We start from the raw sequence: 18,035 nt of genomic DNA on the forward strand, positions 1-18,035 counted from the left end.
TAAAAGTTAACACAGCAATGGGCAAGATCTTAAAAGTTATTTCTGTCTTTAAGAGACTAAGAAGTCAGGTCACCTGTGATTCATTAGTGCCTCCTCACTGGACTTGATGGAAAACACCTGGACCCCATAAAGAGGCAACGGTTAAGGGTAGAAAAAGAAGAGCTGCAGCTTAAAGGTTAGTCTGTTCTGGTTGGGATATGTTGTAGTAAGTATGGTTAAAGAGAAGTTTATATTTATATGGATGAGCAGATTTGTGGAAGCCTCATCACAGTGAGGTGAAGATGCAGAGCTTTGGAGATAAAAGGCAAGAGCCTTGAACTGGTGAACTTGGAGTCCAGCAAAGAAGTGGTATTTTAAGCTTAATGAAGGTGAGTCTGGATGGGTCTGGGAGGTGAAGTGAGGAAAGGTCCCCTTTGCTGAGCACTTGTGATAGAGGTAGTGCTGCAGAAAAATAAAAAGCTTAAGAAGAACAAAGTGGCCAGCTGTGCACTTGCTTTTCTTGGTCTTGCTGCTAATCTTATGGCCGCTTCCCTGGTTCTTCTGGTGCCTGTTCCTTGCTTGGCAATTGCTCTTCACATGGAAACTGGTTGCTTGCAGAACTAATACCATTTAGTGAGACTAAAGGGTATRTGGACCCCATCCTGAATTTTCTTGACTGCAGTGGAAATAGGCTCTGTGTTATTCTGACCCAATATTCTGGTTAATTGGTGAGCTGCTCTTATTTCTATGTACTTCTAAATCTATTCCTGCAGAGCTAGGTTGTCTGTTGCATAACAATTTATTTATGTCTCTGGGTGATTTAGTGTTCCCTTGAGGTCTGGAAGACTCTAAATAGATTTTCTCCCTCTCTGTGCTATTCAGCACTGAGCTGTGGGGGTTAAGGCTAATCAAAAATATGTTTGCCCAAAGGAGAAAGGTGAGTTTTGTATTGAGCATTTCCTTCCTCTTAAGGAAGTGATATATACACATACCTACCTCATCAGACAATTTGTGGTATAATAGCTCCTGCCTTCTGGGGTGCTGTGGCTACTTAACTTCACCTTCTACGACATAATAAGAAAAGCAAGAGAGGAATTCCTTCATGAAAATGTGAAAATTTCCATGATTTTGTACCTTGTTTGTAAAGGGATTTTTTTCAAAAACTGATGATTCTAACTTCAAAATGGAAGTTKACCAAGTTTTCAAAATACTAATTTTCAAATATAAATATTTGTAATATTTTTTTCTTCCCTAGAACTAAAGAAATCGACTTCTTGGAATATTTCTGAACTTGCTTGTTTGTTGCAAATAATGGCCTGGTACAAGTGGCTTATCTACAAAAGCCAAAGTGGGGTCTTAAAAATGAAAAAGGATCACTTCCATTTGTGCCAAGCAATTGTTTTAAAGGATGTGATAACAACCTCAGATATATCTGGAGTTTATTGGGAATCTTGGAGAGAAGGCTCCTGTCTTTAATTAGCTACTAATTAAAATGCTGATTATCTGGCCTGTATCCCTTGGCATCTAGCAAGCAAGATAATAACATGGTGTTTCTAGTACCTAGGATAACAGAATTACTTTTAGGTTGCTTACCTGTAAAATTATCACACACATAACAAATAACTTTTGGTTTGGAGTTTTTGAACAGACCAAGTGGGAAATTTTGTTTGCGAAAAGGCCGACTTAACATATGTTTAAAAAACATGACCAACATAAACTGAATGGATAGAATAGCCACAAGGGGATTGGACCAGTGTAATAGTCTTCATTTTTCTCTGCTTCACTTGCAGTTCTTCTTTTCTTTTATGTAGCTAACAAGGTTATGTGTCAGGTGCAAGCATTTCAGTAAATGACAAATACCCAGGCTTCCAATATAGAAAATTAGGGGTTGCAGTTAAAGAGTGAATGTAAAAAGAGGTGACATTGGTGAATAATTCAGACCTCCCAATACTCTATGGTAACTTTATTTTAAAATTCTGTTTTCAGCCCAACAACCTTTGTCTCTTATCTATGGGAAGGCTGTTTTAATGCACTAGCTTGTCTAATTCGGGGAGCTTTTCTTCTTTTAGCAGCTGCCAACATCTTTCATTTTCCAGCCCTTGGGGAATGTAATGTAGAGCGAGGTGCCATGTTGCTGTTTGCTGATTACAGTAGCTCTGATAGTACTACATGATCTAGATGTTGTTCTGCAGTGTACGTGTTGCACGTGACTGCAAAGYGTGTTTGCTGAGAGCTTAATTGCCCAGGACAGTGTAGTGTGTTATGCAGGGTTTAAACAAGTTGCAGARTAAGTATTAAGGAGTCATAGGATGAGTGGTGACTTGACAGCGATGCTGCTGAAGGGTGGGTAACTTATAATCGCCTCACTTTTCAAAACACCAGTAAGAGAAGATGTGACGGGCACAAAAAGAGCTGCATAAGATGAGGTCTGCATTGTTGTATTTATTTGCAACTAATGTGTTCTTTTTTAAAAAAAAAAAAATTCCTTTTAATGACTGAAAAGGCTTAGGTCAAATGATTTCTTACCTAGTGGATATTGGTACCATCCTCCAAGACTCCAAGAGAAGGTTCTAGTCACTGGGTCTTAAGTGGATGCAGGTGTCTCTTGCTGTATTAAATCAGAAGTACCTATTGAAAGAAAAGAAAGAAAGGTGATCTGCCTTTTTTGACATCACTGACAAAGTGCCATTTTGCTAATGAAGACCATGGTGATAACAAACTCAGAAAGCTTCAGTAATGAAGGCTGTGTTTGCTTCCCCCCAGATGCACTGGTTTTGTCCCTTTCCTCAGGCAAATTCTCACCTGCCTTTTCAGCTAACCTGACTGGGAGCAGGACACTGCTGTTTGTACACTGAACACTGGCAAACCTAACATGAACTTGAGCAAAGCTCTGCTTATGTTATTTTTGTAAGAGTTTTACAAAAACCTGTCATTCTTTTATAAGTAATTTTGCTAAGGGGGAGATCCTGATCCTTTTGAAGTTGTGCTAAAATGCTAGCTGCTTAGTTCAGCCTTTAAATCTACCGGGTATCAACAAGCCTGTGTAAGTACATAACCTTTTTCTACAACTTGACTAAATCTCATTACACACTAGAAGTTTTACAGCACACTGAAAACAGAAAGAGGCAAAACATGTACTGTTTATGTGTTGAAGAATTCTAATTTTCTTCAAAGCAAGGCTTTTCCAGTATCATGCAATTATTTTCACTCAAGTAAATGTTTTCACCGCCATTAGCTGTGGTTAAAAGATTGGAAGGGATTTCCACGGGGAGAAATCATGAAAGATCAAATGTTTTTCCTGTCTTTTCTTTCTTTCTAGAAGGCTTAGAGACAGCAGCAGGTAGTTTGGGGTCTACATTACTGAAGAGCTCCTATTTTACTAACTTAAGCCTTCAGAAAAAATTTAGTCACTCCTGAGGATGCCTAACAAGAGCTGCCTCTTAAGGGAGAAAGGTGCGCATTTGTAGCTCCTTTTGAGGAAAATAGAAATAATCTATGAAGAGAAAAAAGCAAAGAGAAGGAGTAATATTCAGCAAACATGGAATATGTATCATAGCTGCTTCAGCAGGATTGTGAAGTAAAAGAAGGAAATAACTTTTGGCCCAGCTACATACTTGGTACTTGAGTAATTAAGAAGGGGATGGTGGGTTTGGGATTTGCCCATGTTACATACAGGGAACATAGGCTGCTGGCACCAAGGGCACTTATTCCTGCTTTGAGAACTTACAGAAGTGCTTTCATGAGCCTCGTTAGACAAAATATTGTGCTGTTCTCCAATGGCTCATGACAAATAGCTGCAGTTGCGAGCAGCTCACCAGTTGTTTTTAAACACAATATGAAGCTTTTTGGGAGGCAAAAATAGCAAATCTCTGCTAGCTTGTGAAAGCTGGAATGAGAGGAGTRAGGTTTTTCACTCTAAAAGTGTCTTCACACTGAATTTAATTCACATACCTTATTACTCTTGTTCATCCTCCCCTTCATCTTTTCTCTTGGTGATGCTAAGAAACTGTGTAGAAAAAAATCTGCCCTCTTAAAAATCCGTAGCCTTTTACTTAATGTAACTTTATTTCAGGAAGTTGGAAAATACTTTTGTTGCACATGGATATTTAAATTCACCTATATTATTAAAAGCCTGTTTTAAAAAGTTAAGCCTTTAAAAGGTGACCTGGGTTTTCATAGGTCTATTTGCTAGRTTTTGTTCCCTGCCAGCCTTGCCCTGGACGCGCTCAGCGCTGTGCAGTTGGTTGCTAGTCCCGGCTAATTGATTTTTACCGATCTCAGAGCTCACAACCAAGTGACTCTTCTGACTTACCAGTGTCAAAATGTTTTTGCAAGCCCCATACAGAGTAATGCTGTGTAAATTTGGCTGTGTTGATTTCAAGAAAGGAGCACAATAAAGGGCCTTAATTCTGATGCAGTGCTTGCTGCTGGCCCACTTGTTCCCTTTACAAAGASAAACCTCAGTTTCCTTCAGTGCCTCATTTGAAGGCAGTGGGAGTCCTGTCTCGAGGACTGTGGGTTGTTTCAGCCAAAGGAATGGTCACATATTAGAACCAGTGCAAGTCTCACATCTTATATTCCTCTCAGGTTTCAAAGCAACATAAAACAGTGCAGGCTTTTCTTGTATCTTTGAAATGGATGCCTTCACTGCAGCACCTGCCTTTCCTGTGAGGTTTCTAGTAGTTTCTTCTTCAAGTTTGTTGTTGTTTTCTGTCTGTGAGCTTCACTTTGTCCATTATTTCCCCATCTCGTTCAGCATGCTACCCACCATGTAAAATGTGGCCCAATAAAGCCATTAAATTCTGTTCTGAAAGTGCTGTTGCAGATTCTGCAAGTATAACCAATCACACCTAGAGAGAGTAAGAGCTAGAATGGTTAAATTGCTTTGCTTTTTGAAATGACATGATTCAAAATTTGCAAAAGGCTTAAGAAAGAAACTAATATTTTAATTGCCTTGTATTTCTGCAGCTGAGATTAATAGCGCTGTCAGTACTTTGGGCGATAAGAAGCTGCATTACACAGYGAAATGTGTTGCAAGAAATAAAGGCATCACTGATTTATTATGTAGGGGCAAATTCTATTCTGATAAGTMTGTTGGTTACTCTGTTGCTAAGATTTGAGGCTAGCTGTATGATGTAACAACATATGTAATATATATGTACATATGTATATTACATATGTGACAGTTTTGCAGAAACTTGGAGGGTTTATATCTAAAGGTATTATGACACGTACCCAATATCCATAGAAGTATGAGACCCAAAGTCCGGCAGATCTACAGTCATCTCTAAGAAAATCTGGTTCACCTGGAAGCTCATGAGCGCTAACCCTTGCGACACCACTGGTAGCGTGAGAACATGATGCCTCCGTTACTGAAATAGTGCTTTCTGTCCTTCTACTTATTTCTCTGTTAGTATAAATATTCATTGTTATAAAGGCAAAGTAATAAATGTAAATTTGCAAGAGCAAATGCAGCTCTTAAGGTTTCTCTTTTTTTCCTTTTTTTTCCCCCTTTCCTTCCATGCTTCCCCATATAGGTGCAGGTTCATGTTGCCTCTTCTCAGCATACACTGGAGAAAAAATTCCTTGAGAGATGGGGGGGAAAAATATGATTATGAAGGAAATTAAGCATGAGTAGTTGCTAGCTGGGGTTTGTTCCACTGAATATTTTTAGGGTTGTCAGCTGGTAGCAGGGTGTTCCAGCCCTGCCAGATGTCGGCTTCCTCAACCTGAGACTGCAGCCAGGCTGGTGAGCAGGSATTTTCATTGCTTGCATTCCTCGTGAGAGGAAAGAGGGATGTGGGACTTGGGCTGTGCATTACCAGAGAGAAAACAGCTGGTTCTGCAAGCTTCATCTGCATATTTTCAGTAATCTTTTTGCTTAGTACTTCTAAATCTTTATTGCTGCCAGCGTATGACTGTTGGTACAGTATGTGGTAAATGGGGGAAGTGAAGAACGCAGCAGAAGCTACGGAGACCTGGCATTTCTGGGTAACTTATTAGCCCGGTCTAGGAGATTAGTTTTATTTGTGGAACTTAAATGTTTTGGAAGCTGAACTTAAAYTTCAGGTAGGGCTCCTCTTGAAGCATCCTGCAAATGCATGTAAGGGTCTTGGAGGTTTTAGCTTAATATGTACAAACTAGTTTTTTTCTAAGAGCCAAGCAGACTTGAGATATAGTGCATATCTAATAATAAATAGATAGTAACTCAAAGATATATAAAATTGAAGGGATGGAGTGATGCAGGTAATAGGAGAAGAAAAATGACTTCTCTGCTATCGTTCTACAGTGGCAGAGAGAAATGTGAGTTTGGGCTCGTGGTGGATTCCAGTCACCATCCTGTGCCTGAAGTGAGCCCAAGGCAGGGCGTTAAACTCGCACGACTGCAGCGCTTCAAAGGCAGTAATTGCTTTTCTACATATCCCTGAAGGATGTGCTGAGAGTCAGACCCACAGAAGTTAGTCTTGTTTTTGCAGGTGCCTGTGGGCTGAAAAGAAATATTTTTTTATTGCAGTTTATGCTAAATGAATTGCTGAGAGATTTTTCTGCAGGTTAGYTGACATCAAAGTAGGCAGAGGTTTCCTCCTGGCAGCTTGAGCAGTCCAAGGCTAGACCTTGTTGAGGTTGGAGAGCTCCTGTTGATGCAGACAAGGGTGATGAACTCCTCTAACTTAAAAATAAGTATAGAACTGAGAGAATAGTAATGAAATGCCTTTCCAAATAGCTGATTTGAACTGGAAAGGTGCTACTAAACTAGTGGGTATTCATACGTACCTTTCTGAAACTTACTCCAGGTCATCTAAACTGTTTTTTAACACTTCCTTCTTAACATAGAAATGTGACCTAGAGCRCTGTTGTTCTTAAGTTCAGTGCTCCAGGCTGTGGACAATATTATGCTCAATAAAATTTGCATTTTTTAATGGTAGAATGGTCCAGTTGCTTCATAATACAAATTAAATTTTAGCAGATGTGTATTGCAGGTGTAGCTGATCCGTGCTTTATGACAATTCTATTTCTAATTTTCCTCTAATTTCCTTGATTGCTTATGAGTTAATTGTGTGTACTGACAGAAAGGCTTCAGTATGCTGCTTCATCAGTTAATTAAGAATAAATCAACACATTTTAAAATGCGGTAAAGTAGTTTTAGACTTTGATTTATGTTTTGTTGAATGGTAACATCTTTCTAAAATCTTCATATTTTGAGGGAGGAGGCAGCTCCTTTGAACTCAATAGTCCACTAAGCTGATATGTATGGCTAGTGATTGGTGACTAAATTGCAAGTTAACTAATTAAACAATATTAGTGTGTTAATTAAGTGGTATTTCCTCTATTTTAAAATCTGCCTAACACCTCTGCAATGCGTCTAAGGAATCCTGGAGCTGAGTGATGCTCTGGTGTTGGTTCACTAAGGAGTTTACATGAGTATTAATGTAATTGCACCTCTTTTTGCCAATTGATTTTATTACTGTGCTTAATGGTTTGTTGAATAGTTTATAGGATAATGAATGTCATTTTCTTGTATTATACTATAAATAACTTGGCAAATTTTTAATTAGGATAATCAGGGTAGCTTTCTCTGCTGCTGTAATCAGGCTTTGCTTTTTGCATCCAAGAGCTTGTGTACCTCTATATGAAGTTAGACCAATTATGTTTTTAAGGGAGTATAAGTTTTTGTTGATTCTGTAATTTCAACAGAAGCAGAGCCAGGATTTAAGAAAGGAAATGGTCTAAAAAACAATMATCATAGGATGATTTTAAAATACTTTAATATTCTGATTAGAATACTGCAACAGACAAATTTTGTTCCATGAAAGAGTTAGAATTTGTATGCTTTTTGTGGCATTTGAAGAAAATGAAGCATTTCCTAGTTTAGTGTGAAAGAATATTTTTAAACGCAAGTAAAGCTAAAAGCATGGTCCCAATGAGAGGATTTCTCCTGTGCAGTAGTGGCAGATCTGAACTGTACAAGGGAAGGCAGTTGCTCAAAGCCTTGGAGTCTGGGGGATGAAAGGGGCAGCTGAGGCAGGGGGTTTCCCTTATTATATTGATTGCAGTTATTTTCTTCTGTTCTTATAGTTCTGAGATGAAATTAATGTATTAAGTATCAGAACTTCCTGGATGGAGTTGGGAGTGTGTTTTGTTTTTTTAAATTAAGTGGATATAAACAGCAAAGGCCTGTTCTTTGAAGTAAGAAGCCTTTTCTGTATATGTGGAAGCAAGCTCAGTGAAACTATTAATTCAGCAAAGGGTTATTGGGTTCACAAAGGCATTCTTGACAAGAAAAAATAATTAATTCAAAACAGCTTCTTTTGAGCAAGAAGCACTTTGCCCCTTCCCCTTGTAACTTCATAAAACATCCATAAATGATGAAAAGGGCACGGRAAGACCAACTCCTCCTTGCACAGTGCAGAAGCTTAGGGGGCTTCACACGGGTTCTTGGTGTCTTCTGTAGAGCAGCAGAAGGACCCATGTTCCACTAAGGGCAGGCCAGTGTCACGCTTCTCCTGCGGGTGACAATGGAAATGCCCATTTCCCTGTGGGATTTGCCCATCGTTAACGGGGCACTTGCTGCCTCACAGGAGGCTTGTCCAGCTCTATGGCCCCAGTGTGAGGAGGGCCAACTGCCCTTTGCATCTGTATGATGAGAGGCCTGAGAACTGGAAAGGGGCAATGAGATGCACAATAGTCACTGGAGACAGTTAAATGTCAATGTCTGYTTTGTGCCTGGTTAATGTTTCAGATGAATGTTGTCCACTTGCTACAGGTCCCAAAGGATTTATGTGTTTTTCTGACAGATGACTTGTGATTCCCATTTGAACACTTAATGCCAACATCTGTAGGCATCCTCCTGACATGGGAAACAAATATTTAGCCCTCAAAAAAAAAAAATGCCTAAATGCCTAGTAGTTTAGGAAATGCTATAGTACTTAGTACTTCATTGCAATGAATAAGAGAAGGTTAGACTTCTGTTTTGGCTGCTGATTTTCAAGGCAAGTTGACTAAAGCCAACTTCTGGTCTTCAAAATGCAGTGGAAAACGTGTGGCAGTGAACAGCTCCAAGGAAACACTGCTCTGAAGTGTAAACATGATAATTAGCACTGACTATGGAAATCTTGGTCATATGAAATAATGGCCAACTTGAGTTTCTTGAAAGACAAGATCTGTTCTCTTGGAACACTGAGTGGCTTTCTGTAATCTGTGCATCTCAGACTTATTCATCACTTCCAAGTTACCTAGAGTATCTAGGTTAAGTTCAGAGCTGCTGAGTTTTAATTTATGCACTGCTTAAAACTTAAGCAGGATGTAGAGAAAATAGGAAATTTTCATCACAAGGTTTCCTTTCAATAGTTGTTTGACCAAACCATGATTAGAAAAACATAGTAGAAATTTTACCTGCTATAGGATGCCAGTGACAATTTTTTAATGAAGTGTTTGCTTTGAATGATAAATGTACTATTATGTACTAAAATGTCAGCCTTGCGATCATCTTAATCCTGTGTTCTTTTGCCAAGACCAGGAAGCAGGATGGAGTCTATCTGTGAATCTGATCAGAATAAAAATGAACTTGTAAGCCAATAACGTGACTCTTAACCACTTTATTAGAAGTGTATTAGAAGGCATCCAGTTAAACGGGGAAAAAAGATACTGCGTTCAGTTTTTCATGATGAATGGGAGTTCAGTTTTAAAGGATATTTGGTCTGCCCGTTTGCTGCAGATGTGGTGCGTGCTGATGAAAGCAGCCTCTGATGCACCTGGTGGTTCTGTCTATTCTGGATAGCCCAAGCTCCAGGTTTCCAAGTGCATAAAAGACATGTCGTGCAAGCCAGGAGCTCCATGAGTTGCTACTTTTTCTCATCTCCAACTTGCTGATGACTTGCTTAGTTGCCCTGTCTTCATCTTTCTTCTGCTTCTCTTCTCCAACCTCATTTGATCTCTTTTTGCTTCTTTAACAACAGTCCCATGGTACTGCTGCCCCTTTCCCCCTTCAAAAGGCAGAGAGACTCCTTTGCTCCCAGCAGCACTTCTCGGTGCTSGCTGTGAGGTGTCACCCAGGAGAAAGGAGAGGGGAAGGGCTGTGGGTTGGGCTGTTTTGGGCAAATGCAGAACAGCAGGAGGCCAAACAACCTCTTGTCTCTCATGCTGAGGTCAGGCGCAACGGGCCAGTGAGTCAGTTGGGATATTGGAAGTGTCCAGKAAAAGCCTTAAAGGCCTGAATTATCCGGGAAAAATCAGTGGGCTGTGGAGGAGTACTCTGGAAACATGGATTTGCAACTCTTTGATGTTTGTAAAACATCAGACTTTCTTTTCTTTATCTCTCTTGCCAGCATTCACAAATGTGCAAGTTTCTGCTGCAGAACGTCAAGTTCTCTTAGAACTGTGGATAAATCTCAGTGGGAGGCTAAACTGGTCACATATCTACCAAAAGAGGGGCAACTAAGAACTCACCTATACTTCCTCCATCCTTAGGCTGCATTATGTTTTACCCCTTTTAGCTGAAATGGCTTCACAGTGTGATATCTTGGGCTGAACAAAGGGAAGGAGAAAATGCTGCCTTGAGCCCAAAGTGGGGTAGAGTGCTATTCTGACCCACATCTTCCTCTGCGCAGCAGGGGATTAAAAGAGGGGAAAGTGATCACACAGGAAAATACAATCCAGTGGCCAAAGCACTTTACACAATTCTGTAAAGCACAGTATCGATAGTGGGCCTGTTTGTGCCTCAGCCCATGTGGATGGCAGCAGTGATGAGGGATCTGAACCAAAGTGTGGGTTTTCAACTGCTTGGGCCATAAGGTAGATGCAAATAATATGTCCTTAGGAGGCCTCTCTGCTCAGCCCCTTCTGATGACTGATAGAAAAGCCCAGAGACCTGGGAGGCATTAGAGGAGGGAAGKCACCATCTCTGTGACCTAACATGCTTGCTTCTCCAGTTATAATAATAGTGTTATGAAAGTCCTCCAAGTTATAGTTAGAAAACAAGGTCTAAGATATTACATGATTAGGGCAGTTCACTATATTTGGACATTATCACTCTAAATGCTTTGATCRCTTATTGTGATATTATTACATCATTTTCTTTCCACTTCTTCAAAAGACCTGTTTCCTAAATGCTTTCAGAWAACCTGTCATTCTAATGTGTCTCTTGAGGGATCATTGAAATTTCTTATTGCTCATCTGAGCAAAAGTTAGTGTTTCTTTGCATATTCCACTGTATTTGTGACCTTCAGTGTTCTTCAGTATTGTTGCCTACTGCGTGGAATAGTGTCCTTCAGTTCAGTGAAAGCACATGCATTTCTTCAGCAAAACATATTTATTTTTCTTGTCAAGTTATCATTAAAATCTCTTGAAGTCTCTTTGTAAATAAAGTGGAAGGAGAGCATTGAAAACAAATTTATTGAATAAACCCCAAACCCTCAGTTTAGAGTTAGTTAAGTGAATATCATCTATCTTGTCTCCCAACTTGTTTGCTTTTAATTACAAGAAACTAGTTACAAGGTTATAATTGTTCTTTATACTAATCRGTCAACAATAGCTTAATGAGGGACATATTCAAATAACTTAAAATATTCATACGCACAAAAATTGAGAACAGCCATAATGATTTGCAAATATACCTAACGGGGAAGTCGTGCAATGTGCAGAACTGCYGGGTTCCTCAGCTTCGTGGGCTGACTTAATGATGGGGTAACGGGAGCTCCAGTTTACTGGGGAAGCCAGAATTTTTACCATGCTGCTTAAATGGAAGTAAATATGTCAAGCTTTGGAATTAGTGCACCTTGAGTAGTACTAGTCAGACACATTTCTGATTTTTTGTCTTTTTAAAAAAAAAATCACCCCCATTCTGCTACAGGTGTGCTTTCCATGAAATGCCACTTGAAATCTATGTGAGTATCGTTATTGAAGAGACTCAAACAATTTAGATCTTAATTGATATTAATAGGAATAACCCTCAATGACACAAACTTGGCAAGCCAGAAATTGCAGCTGTTCTCAGCAGTAGTGGCAATAACAACGATAATTAATTGTTTTTCCCTGGGAGATGTATTTAGATTGTATAATCTAAATATTCCATTCCCTAAGCCCTAACTCAGCCTTGTGTTTGTTCYGCAGATACAATAAGCGAAGCTAAAGCTTAGTATTTTTTCAGTGTTAGTTTGTCACAACAAGWGGTATTACAATTATTTTAAAAAGTATGGATTTAAAATGTTCATTAAATCAGCCTTCAAATGATAACTTGAACAGTAAATACTTTATGTGGATTCTTTAACATAGACAAAATAGTATTTTGATTTAGAAACATAATGCTTCTTAAGTGCTTTAGTGGAGCTAGTAATCCTAGTGGACCCACCGGGAATGTGCAAAGGTCATAATATTCAGTGTTATAGAGCATACAGTTCTGGACAAGGGCAGTTGGGATTTAAGGCTAAACTACCTATGTGAACCCAAATTTATTTAATAATAAACTGTAGTCAGCAGTACGAATTGTCCTGAAATTTCGGTCTTGTTCCCTGCCCCTCAGTTTCACCAAAAGTATTTAAATTGCACTGTGAAATGTGGAGCCCCATCCTGCCAGACTTGTGGGCATCACTGCTTGTCAGCCTTGAGCATTGCTAACTTAGAACAATATCCAAACTSAAATTGAGAGAACCTTGTGGATGCATTGCTAAAAGATCCCTTCACARTTGTACCACCCCCTGAAGGGATTGGGATGCTGCCCACCACTGCATCCAAAGGGAACAAGGCTCAAAAGCCACAAGGCACCAAGCACCTCCTCCTGCAACTTTTTCTATTTTACTTGTCTCTTAGTATGACGTACGCATAGGGAGTGTTTCCCTCTAGCCCTGGTTCTAGAACCTGTGATGGAGGCACCTACAAGGCAGCATGTCTGCTTGCTTTAAGTGTGTTTTTACTAATGCTTATTCTGTTAGGGCTGTAAAAAGCATAAATTCAAATGCCCCCTTAAAAAGGGGTAGTCTGAAGGAGGCTTTCTTTAACCAGTTAATTATCTTTACTTACAAACTCACCATCTAGGTTTCATTKTGTCTATACAAGTAACATCCAACACTAATGCACAGCATATACATGGTACTGTATTGTTTAATATTGTTTAATAGAGTAGCATTGTCCTATTTTGAATTTAGAAAGGATATTATTTCCTTTTTTAAAAGGTGGTTATGGCTGTTGCGTGGGCTGAGGTTTTGGGGGAGGCTGGTCCAGGCTGTAGCTGGATTCTGCACATGGGGCAGCCCTTTCCCAAGTCAGGCCAGTGTTTTCCCCCATTTCCCCTTACAGCCAACATATGAGGCTTTATTTCTCCCTAAACTAATAAGATACTGAACCACCAAGTCAAACATTTACCTTTGTGGTGTAAATATTTTCTAAGCTGAACTATCAATTGATGCATTTATTTACACAGTTTGTTGTAAACTGCAGCCTATCCGGTGGGAAAATCTGTCAATTGTGAATAGCAGTTTTTTGTTTTTATTCGCTTGCATCTCAAACTAGATCTAAATTATGCATCATGCTTTGCATATTGCATAAGTTTTTTATATATATAAAAAGTAACAAATATGTAACCTATAGTAGCAGTGATTTGTGTGTGTTGCCCATCCCTCCTCCTTCAGCTCATTGCCTAGAACAATTTGAGTGTGTTGAAAGAAGCGAGGAGCTCTTCAGCTGAGAGATTCCAAATCCCAAACTCCCAGGGTCTCTCCACTTTATTTTGCTCATGGAGATATGCCTGGAAGATCTTTGGTGATTTTCAATGGATATTAACAACACATAGTGCAGCCTAGCCTGGCATTCAGCATTGCAAGCTGATGCTGCTTTTGCTTCTGCTCTGAAGTACTGTATGTGGGGATGCCTTAAACTGGTGTCATAAGTATTCGGGGGGGAAAAAAAGAAATGACTAGTCTTTGAAAAGACTAAAAAGCACTGTCATGGAGCAGGCCAGATCAGTGCCTTCTGGGGAGCTATGGGTGCTTATATGGTGAGATATATGTATATATTATAAGTAGATACTTTACCCTGAAGCATTCAGCCTGCTTTGGGGCCTTAGCCTGGGCCAGGTTGTGCTGTGGGGCAGCAGCTGCCACCCCTGATAGGATGGCACAGAAAGGGCCCCCTYGCTCATCCCTGGTGCCAGATCACTAGTGACATCCTCCCAGGCCTGACTTGCAAACCCCTGCGTTCTGGGGAGAGCTGCCTGCTCATGTGGTGTTGCTTTTCTTCCTTTCCTGCTGTGAAGATATAATTAAAGTTGCTAAAAATACATGCTTCCTAATACTGCTTTTTTGGTGCAAACATGCTATTGCTGTAACTATTATTCTGCTATCAGGGAGATAATGGTCAAGCAAGGAGTGCTACATAGCTCTATTAAGTGGTCCCTACTACATAAAGATAGGAGAGCAACTTGTTTATGGYCTGATCCAAGTCTGTAAATAAGAAATATGCAGAGGAACCTGCTGAGTTTTAGTCTTGCGGAAGGAGTTTCACATCTCAGCTGAGAGAAGCCGTTTAAACTGTGAACTGGTTTCATGCGAGCCGGTGAGAATTCATGTTTCCAATGCTGAGGAAATTAGTAGAACAAACGGGGGCATAATTATTGAGCTTTTACAATCCTGACATCATCCCTAATTATGGTTTAATCTACAGAACATACTGTTTGTTTAATAAATCCCAGCGGAGACTGTTCCAGCATATGTTTTCCCATCACCTGAAGGTAGCTGGGGATGACTGTGGCAACACTGTCAAGGCAATGACAGTTTACAAGGTTTTACATATTTTAGCGTATAGTGCACTGCTCYCCTTTGATATGCATGAACTCACTTAAAGGTAGCCAGCACTAGGCAGTCAGAGCCAAAGAGCTCAAATGTGTTCTGCAAAGAGGCTCTTTGCTTCTCCTCGTGCAGTAAAACAGTTTTCTTAGYGCAACCTCTGTAACTAACAAGGCAGGTAATAAAATCCCCAGCACCCCTTCTGCTGCTGCGGCGCTGCTTATTGCTCATGCAGGTTAAATATCGATCAACTTCTTGACCTGCTAGAAGGGTGGTGGGGGTTATTCTGAGCTTCTGAGGATGCCTTTTCCCAGTTTGGATTCAAATTGGCCAGTGTTTTCCTGAGCTCCAAGCCCCTGGCTTCCCTTGCACAGGCTCCTGCTATTCTTTGCAGTTTTTGCTAACTCCATATCCGGCATCTCAGGCCTGTGGTCTTGTGACTCCCCTAATTTAAAAAAAAAATAATAATAAAAAAAATTGCGTTAGCAGTGTAGATACAAGGCCCTTTTAAGAAAGCAGTTTTGTGAAAAATAATTCTGTTCTGCCTTACAGCTGCAGCCTTCAGCGCTTGTGCAGAGTCCCCTATGTGGCCGTATTGATCCTATAGCGATGTCACCTCCTGTTTTCTAATTGTTCCCATCCCYGTGACCACCCAGGGTGACTCAAATGCACAAGGGACTGTGGGGAACAAGTGGTCTGAGAAAAAGCAGTAGTGGGTTTAAACCTTTGAAAAGGAGCGTTGCCTTTGCCCTCAGTGCTACCTGGGCAGGGGTGTAGGGCACACAGCATGTGTAGCTAGGATGCCTGTTAATTCCATCCCCTGAAAGGCAGGTTTGATAACACACTGTCCCTAGTGCTATGCCCATAAAGAGGGGTTGATACATGCTACTTCACTGTGTGCCTGTTACCATGTCTCTTCCATAATTCTGATGTGTTTTTTCCTAAGCATTATATCTTGCTACCTCTAAATAATACCCCTCTTCCTACTCAGATACTCGCATTCAGGGGGTACCGACAGCGGCAGCTGAAATTACAATGCATCGTTTGCTAGTGGTGTGAAAATTACTGTTCAGCTAATACACTTCAAAATTACACCTTAAATCATCACTCTGGATCGTATGGTCAGCAAGGCAGGTCTGAGCTATAAGAGCCCAGCTTGGGATGCATTTCTGAAGCTTAAATTGCAATTAGGTCTGGTTTAGGGGGTATCCTTTAGTGTACTATTGACATAATTCTTAAAATGGAAATAGAAGTTTGGATTAGCATTATTTAAAAGTGTGGACTTTTAAAGGTAGGGCTCAGTCCAAATGGAACAAATAGCAGGATTGGAATAAAATTTTAGAAAAAAAAATCAATATAAATACATTTTTGGTTGTTTTAAKTTTCCAATGTTACTACTACTTTTAAATAATCTAACCTTTTGGTATAAAAGGCATGCAGAACTGCTATAGCTCTGCTTTTAACTGTGTGTGTGAATAGTATTTCTAAGGGAATTTTAGTTTAGTTTTCTCCTAGTTCCTTCATCTTTGTAATGACTAAATTTAGTATTAGATTATCTTAGCCTTTAACCCTGTTCCCCTATAGATTAGTTATTCCAGTACAAAATTAACATGCATTAGACATATGTGGCTGCTTACAGTAGCAGATTTGGCTGTTTCATTTTAGATAAATCTTCTGCTACACAAAACAAAACCTTCATATTTAAGATTTCTCTTGTCATTAAAACTGAATTATGTAATAGGCTGCCATCTGCTATCCAAACCTGTTCATCATTATTCCGTGTCACTTTAAGTGAGGTTGTTCTGAGCTTTGTTTTCTAGCAGAAGCACTTGCCATGCTTCTGATTATGAAAATATAGTATCTGCMAAAACACTTTAATATTAATTTTAAGAATTAATTTTTAGGTTTTTCCCATCTAGTCCTCTCCCATGTGATTAGGCTCAATACCTGAGTACTTAGACTGTATGTGAGTCCCTGCTAATCCCACCTTTTCCAGGGTTCTCTGAATAAAGTCAGAGTCTGATGACTTCTGGTTGTTTGAAACCTGCATGTGAAGGGCAAGAGAGAAGGGCTAACTTACTCCARAGCTAACAGGAGTATGTGAAGTGCTGTCTTGTCTTCCAGCAGCTAAATGCTGGAAGACTGTAGTGGGTTGGGGATTAAAGTCCAGCATTGGAAGAACTGCACGTTTGGGCAGTAGCACCAAAACGCGCACTTGAGCCCCGAAACAAGACAAACCAGCCAGCCATGCAAAGCCAACCTCAGACTTGACCTGCGAGGAAAGAGGAGACAATTCAACTCAGTCCAGATACTCACTAGCTCTTGCATCCTGCTTTGCCTCCCTTTTCTCCCTTTAAGAYACTTCACCAGTTACAGGTGTTCTGGCTTTGGATGTTTTTAGCTCTTTTTACTGTCACCTTGTTTTTCCATTTCAGAACAGTTTCTCTTTAGGTTTATATGGAAATTCACAAATTATATACATCTTAGCTGCATGAAAAGAAGCTACAAATTATCTGTATTTTTTTAAGAGGAAGTAAAACTATAATTGTCTTCAAGCTGATTATAAATGGAGCAAAATTTTATAGTCTCACCGTGTTCCTGGTATCTCTAAATACTAAAACAGTTTTAGTATGTGCTTTTCTGTTTGATTGGATACATATAGTTCTGTTTCAAAAGTTTGAAAAATGAAAGGAAATGGCTTTATAATGTTTTTACATAGTGAGAAAGCTGCTGAATGAGAACAATGGTGCCTTTTTGTTATCCTTTGATATATGAAGCTTGCCTAAATTATCTATGGGTATTTGCTAAAAATGCTATTGTGAAAAATCACAGTGAAATAACATCGGCTCAGAGGAGGACTTATCAAAGGTAGTATAACTAAGCTATCTAATGAATATTTTCAACTTTCGAAAGAGAAAATATTGTGCCTGACAGTTGAGTAACTTGTCTCAAATCGGGTTTTCCATCCAGCTCCTGAGAGAAAGAAGCATTTCTGATAGAGGTACATTACAATTCAACTTAGAATCATAACTGCTAAACTAAAAGCATAAGTTAAAAAAGTTAATGAAGATAGTGGGCRATGAAGACTTATTGCAAGCCTTGCTCAGGCACAGTAAGGCACCAAACTGTATTTAAARTCTCACCAGAGTGACTTGTTTTTGGTCCCAATCCTTCTGCCYGTTTCTTGTGATTTTCAGGGGTCTGTGTCCTCAGACCTTTTCAAAAGGTTTCTAGTTACTCCCAGGATTACATTATTTCTCCATTGAGTTTCCTGGAGTGAAT

At 39.7% G+C, this 18,035-nt stretch overlaps 1 long non-coding RNA gene across 1 annotated transcript in view; it reads left to right on the top strand.

The window, feature by feature from the left end:
* Positions 1 to 216: 216 nt before the first annotated feature.
* The window catches only part of LOC112948635, a 36,755-nt gene continuing 18,936 nt past the window's right edge, over positions 217 to 18,035 (top strand). Inside the window, exon 1 of the long non-coding RNA XR_003249673.1 lies at positions 217 to 368. This is a non-coding gene — a long non-coding RNA (uncharacterized LOC112948635). The remainder of the gene's footprint in view (positions 369 to 18,035) is intronic.

Source organism: Nothoprocta perdicaria, unplaced genomic scaffold (assembly GCF_003342845.1).
Source record: "Nothoprocta perdicaria isolate Ctin4 unplaced genomic scaffold, notPer1 scaffold_27, whole genome shotgun sequence".
Classification (NCBI taxonomy): Eukaryota; Metazoa; Chordata; class Aves; order Tinamiformes; family Tinamidae; genus Nothoprocta; species Nothoprocta perdicaria.